The following is a 6,414-nucleotide window of genomic DNA, read 5'->3' on the forward strand; positions in this document are numbered from 1 at the left end:
GCCCATGGCCTTGCGTCTTTTAAAATATTATCTATGTAGATTTACCAAATTTCACTGTTTTGATGAATAGTTTCATGCTTTTCCCAGCCATCCACAGTCATCTACCGATATGATGTAATTAAAGCATAATCAATACAAAAAACCAGAAAATATCACCAATACTCTTCTTTCCCCTTTAGAGTGTAGACTAGCTCCTAACCCCCAAAAAGTTTCTGGGAAACACTGGCATTTTGCTTTTCTAAAATTTCCTCTTTCCCGAATGTTATATGAATAGAATCACACAGTATGCAGTTTATGTCCAGTTCCCTGCAGCTATGGATAAAGCTGCAATAAATGTTATACATAGCACTAGGGAAAGCATACATTTTTCATTTCTCTACTGTAAATACCGTAGGTCAGGGAGAGGTTGCTGGATTCTATGGTAAGCACAGGTTTCAGGGAAGAACAGACTGCCAAACCATTTTCTGGTATGACAGCATCATTTTGCATTTCTTCCAGGCCATATGGACGTTTGTTTATACATCTCCCTCTCCATTGTCTTTCTGATGTCTATGGGGTGGGGAGTGGTGGCTTGTTTTGGATGTCCCTCATTTCTATCCTGTCTTCACTCTATTTGTTTGATTACATGGCTGGAAATTACTATATTTTCTTGATATTGTCAAAGAAATTGCTTTAGGATTTGTTGGTCGCCATATTTTTAATTTCATTAATCTATCGCTCTCTTACTTGACTTTCTTCTGCTTGCTTTCAATTTAGCTTAATTCTCTTTCACTAATTCCCAAAAGTAAATGTTTATTTGACTTTTTAAGTTTAGATCTTGTCTTTTTACTCTATGTATTTTATGCGGTGTTTTTCTTTCTATTTCTATAACCCAGTACTTTGAACTAGGTCTATTTGCAATTATTTTAAAATGTGTAGAAGTTCCCCTTGACCTTATTTAACTGACAGATTATTTACTAGAGTAATTAATATCTAAACATATTTTACAGCCATCTCTCTGTTACTGATTTCTTGATCTAAGAATGACATATTTGTAGTCCATTCTTTCAATGTTGTTATAGACCATGGTCTACATTAGTAAATATTCCATGTTCATTTCAGAATACTATGTTGTTATATTAAATCTTAAAATCTTGGACTGAGGTTTCTACCCCACCTTGGTTATTAAGGTCCCAGATGACAGACACACTCATAGCCTTTGTATTTACAATAAGCCTTAAACAACACAAGAACTGGGCAGCTGCCTACCTCAATGTTTTCAGAATTTACTTTCCTACCAATAACCCCTAGCTATTACTTACTATTTGCTATATTTTATCTGCATTGCTCTAAACTCCAATTGGACAGCTCTCATGGCCATGCTTTCTTGACCCTTAACCCATAGCAGCTTCTCCTTTCTCCTCTCTTTCATCTTCCTCTTCTCCAAGCCTGTGAAACCTCAACTCCACTTATGTCTCTTCTGTCCAGGTATTGGCTGTCAGCATCTTTATTTACCAGATAAAAGGCAGGTCAGAGGGGCTAGCTGACTGGAGGTCTTGGAGGCCTGCACTTAGCATGACAATAGGGAGTAAAACACAACACCTTAACACTATGTCTGATCATATGATCTTAACATTAAATGGAATATTCTGTAACTTTTGAGTATATCAACTTGACTTACATTCTTCAATATATTCTTAATTTTCTGCTTGATGAATCACTGATTTCTGAGTAATGGGGATTAAAAATATTGATTTCTTTGTTTTATTAATTTTCAAATATAAATGTTGATTTATCTATTTTATTTTAAAATTATGCTACTTTTTGTATTTTGATGAAATATTGTTAGGTGCATGTATATTTAAGGTTACTATAATCTCTATAAAAATAACTATTTTATTATTAAATAATATCTTTAATGATGGTTTTGCTTTCTCTGAAGTCATCTTTGTCTGAAGTTAATACAGTGTGGGTATTTCTGTTTACTTCTGGTTAGTGAGAGCATCAGGTTTTTGTTTATGTATCTTTACTGTTGACCTGGGGTTTCATATTTAGGGTTTGACAATGACATTTGTCTGCCTATTAAGTATTTACATGCCTTGTTGCTATTATTGCTTTCTGAAGTTATCCTTTATTTCAAATAAGAAATAAAAATACAAACAAATTTACATTGCCTTCACTGCTTTTTCTATACTACCTTCCTTATTTTTTGTGTAGATATTTTCTGATCAATATTATTATTTCACTTACAGAGCTTTATGTTTTTGATTTCTGTAGGGCACACCTACACCCAAAGTTAAAGTGGTTTTACAATAATTTGTTGTCTCCTTATGCTTGTTTTTAATTAATTTCTTAATTGCACTCAACATCATACTCTGGAAGCCCAACCTGGCAATGAATTCACTGCTTGTGTAGCCTGGCCTAGAACTCACCATTCCACTGTTTTTTCTCAGCTCCATACCAACTCCCTCCTTCCTCCAACAAGGCCATAATTCCTAATCCTTCTAATCTTTTTAAATAGTGCTACCTCCTGATAACTAAGAATGATAACTAAGAATTTAAATACATGAGCTTGGGGGACTGGCAGCATTCTTATTCAAACCCATACAGGCTTCAATACAAGTCAAAAACAAAAACAAAAAATATTACTTCATTAATATTAATTCATCTGCTTAGTTTTTTGTTTTCAATTCACCAAGCTGCGACTGTTTATTAACTGACAAGATTACAAAAATATCGTGGGTAACACCTTAGTTCATTCATCTAATAAGCCTGTTTATGTGGTCTTCACTGTTGCTACCTTCTATAAAATGAGTTGTTTTTTTCTTCAGTCCACCTCGTGGGGAAGAGAATTTGAAGGGCCACAGGAAGTTATTTGCTTCCTCGAAGGTTTTCCCAACTGTATAGATCTCATGAATTAGATCCTCCATGCAGATGATGCCAAATTTACCAAGAGATTGAGCAATCAAAGAATTATCTGTCACGGCAATCTGCTTCTTATTGATTTTGCCATGGCCTCGCTTGTAGATGAACTCATTTACTGACTTCAGGTTGGGGTATCCCCCATGCAATGTATGGTTCCACAATCCTCAGCACATTAGCTGAAGCCTTGTTGAGCTTAACAAAGATGCCATTGGAGATCTATTGAAGACATAGAAGCTGCAATATTTTGCAGACCTTTGGACTTATTCCATCGGATTCTGATGACAAATGCCAATTTTGGTTCTGCTGGCACATAGAAGTTCCCAGTTTTCCTTGCCACCCTGGCCATCCGAATCTCAGTCCGGTATATCTGCCTGTACTCCTTGTGATAGTGCTTTGCCTTCTCATAAATGAGCTTCCTCCTTTCCTTTCTCAGTGTCTTCAGGGCAAACTTCTTCCTCTGGTGCTTCACCTTCAACTCCGTGAAACTCCTTCCCTTTTTCTTAAGGGTTTCAGGAACAGCAGGAACCTTTTTCTTAAGATTTCTGACAGGCAAACTTGTTTTTTTCTTCTCTGGTTCCAGCCAGTAAAGGAGAACTATCTGCTTAGAAGTTGCTTTTCTTAATTTTCTCCATGTGTCTTGGAGCTTCTATTTAGTGTCTATTATTAGTTTCTTGTTTAAGAATAGTTCTTAGGTTAGGTATTCACTTTTAATACTTTCCTTCTAATTAATTGGGACTTGGAGGTGGTGTGTGTGTGTGTGTGTATGTGTGTGTGTGTGTGTGTGTGTGTGTGTGTGTGGTGTATGTGTAGGCATGTGTATGAGCACATGCACATGCATACATACAATACCTTTTGCTCCCATTTCTTGACTTTTATGCAGTTGGAGCTGCTCCTTTCAAGCACCCTTCTCCACTCAGGTTTATACTTATGTCTGCAAAGATTCTGAATGACCTCCCTTCAAGTCTCTGATCCTTCAAGGACTGTCAATTGCACCAATGAGTTGACTTAAGGCACTGTACATTTCGGTATATCTTAGTGTCTCCCATTCCTGTTTATTCTGTGGTACATCTCTCATCACATTTCCTATTTAACTTATTTGGACTTATAATTGCTATACTATTTTTTCATTGCATATTTAAACACATGTTGAAATGTGAATGTTTGTCTTCTCTAAAATGCTTCTTTAAATTTAATTACCTTTTAACAGCAAGAAATTCTAGACATGATGGTATATACCTTTCATCTTAGCACTGTGAAGGCTGAGGTATGAGGATCTCTATGAATGTGAGGCTAGAGTGGCCTACATGGAGAGTTCCTGGCCTGCAAGAAGCATAAAGTTAATACCTTTCTCAAAAAAAGATAATGGGGGTTGCATAAGGACAATGTTCTTAGGGCAGAGGACTATTCTTGTCCCCATCCCCCATTTGCTATGTTAGAAGGCTGTGTTCCCAGTCTCAAAAGTTACAGTATCCAGGAAGTTATCTTATAAGAAAATGGCTTCCACAGACACAGCACATGTACTCTGTCCTTAGGTTTCTCCAAGAAACTCTAGAACCAAAGTTTATTATTCTAATTACTAATCAGCTCATTCCAGGTCTAATCTTACCTTGTATTTGCATTTTGATTTTGACTTCTATTGAAGTTTAGACTGGTTTGAGTAAGAATGTCCCCCCTCCACCCCCACCCCCACCCCTCACCCCAGCTCATATATTTGACTTCTTAGTCATCAGAGTGTAGGACTATTTGAAAAGATTAGAAGGATTAGGAAGCCTGGCCTTGTTGGAGGAAGTATGTTACTGTAGGTGGACTTTGAGCATCAGAAATCAATGCCAGTGTCTTTCTTTTTCTGCTCCTTGTGTGTCAGAATGTAGATCTCTCAGACTTCTCCAGCACCACTCCTGTCTTTGTTTTACCATGCTCCCTGCCATGATAATAATGGATAACCCCTGAAACTCTAAGGAAGCCCCCATTTAAATGCGTTCTTTTATAATTGCCCTGATCTTGGTATCTCTTTACAGCAATAGCCCACTGACTAAAATAAAATCTAAAAAAAAGAAAAATGGGTGCTCAGATCTCTTTCCTAAGATGGGATAATATTTCCAAATAATAACATACTGTACTGGCTGGTTTTGTGTGTCAACTTGACACAGGCTGGAGTTATCACAGAGAAAGGAGCTTCAGTTGGGAAAGTGCCTCCATGAGATCCAGCTGTGGGGTATTTTCTCAATGAGTGATCAAGTGGGGAGGGCCCCTTGTGAGTGGTACCACCTTTGGGCTGGTGTTCTTGGGCTCTATAAGAGAGCAGGCTGAGCAAGCCAGGGGAAACAAGCCAGTAAGGAACATCTCTCCATGGCCTCTGCATCAGCTCCTGCTTCCTCACCTGCTTGAGTTCCAGTCCTGACTTCCTTTTGTGATGAACAGCAATGCAGAAGTGTAAGCTCAATAAACCCCTTCCTCCCCAGCTTGCTTCTTGGTCATGATGTTTGTGCAGGAATAGAAACCCTGACTAAGACACATACATTCTGACACTTTATATCAACTCTTGATTTCTTAAATACCTAACACAATGCAAATGATGTGCAGAAGTATCCTGGATTATGTTATTTAGAGAGTGATAGCAAAAATAAAACTCTGTTGAGGCAGATATGATGACACATGCCTGTTCTTCCACTTGTAATTGGTGGAGGTAGGAGGAGTTGGGGTACACCTCAGGAAATATCTCAAATGAATCATTCTGTAAACTTTCTCTACAAGGCAATTTTCAAGTATTTTTGATGTGTTGATATGCTGTTAATTGAATCCACAGACATGGCTGGAATCTGCATATATAGAGATCAACTGCTTTCTGTCATAAGAGTATGAAACAAAATAACACTTTTTAGGGACATTAACTCACTGATATTAAATATGCATGATATCTCAATCTGATGCTGAAGATTACTCTCTCTCTGGGAGCCATGTTTTCCCTTTGCTTTTTGCCATAAAATGTAAGTTTTGCTGTTGAAATTAATGGAGTCATAGGATCTCGGTGTGATGTTTCACATCAGCCTCCCTAGGTGGTGGATTATAGTTAGTTTGTTGTGTCTCTAGGGCATTGTTCTTGGTCATCCTCTCCTTGTGGCTCTCTGATTCCTTTTACTGTTCCTTTGGGAGAGTCTGTGATTTGCAGCACTCTGTTCAAACATTCTTCTGTCAGAAGTGTCAAATTTTAATGTAAAGCTTATAGAATCATAGAAAGAAAAGCCTGGTCTCCAATATTCTTGCTAAGTTAATCTTCTATATAGGTGTGTTTTGGAGATGTTTCCCCTGCCCCTGGAATAGAGACTTCTCTCTTGTGTAACTTCCTTTTGCTTATCCCCCTTTCAGTCTATTAACTCTATATATTTTCCTTTGGTTGTAATAATCTGTATTTATTTATTTATCTTGCTGCATCCCATAAGCCTTGGTCTTGGAACCCTCCAGAGGGAACACATTTCAGACTATTCTTTTCCTAATGAGAATGAACTATGT

At 37.5% G+C, this 6,414-nt stretch overlaps 1 pseudogene; it reads right to left on the reverse strand.

Annotated features, from left to right (window-relative positions):
- Positions 1-2,729: 2,729 nt before the first annotated feature.
- Positions 2,730-4,523, reverse strand: LOC127687985 (60S ribosomal protein L7-like; annotated as a pseudogene).
- Positions 4,524-6,414: the final 1,891 nt, after the last annotated feature.

This window comes from Apodemus sylvaticus, chromosome 1 (assembly GCF_947179515.1).
Source record: "Apodemus sylvaticus chromosome 1, mApoSyl1.1, whole genome shotgun sequence".
Taxonomy (NCBI): Eukaryota; Metazoa; Chordata; class Mammalia; order Rodentia; family Muridae; genus Apodemus; species Apodemus sylvaticus.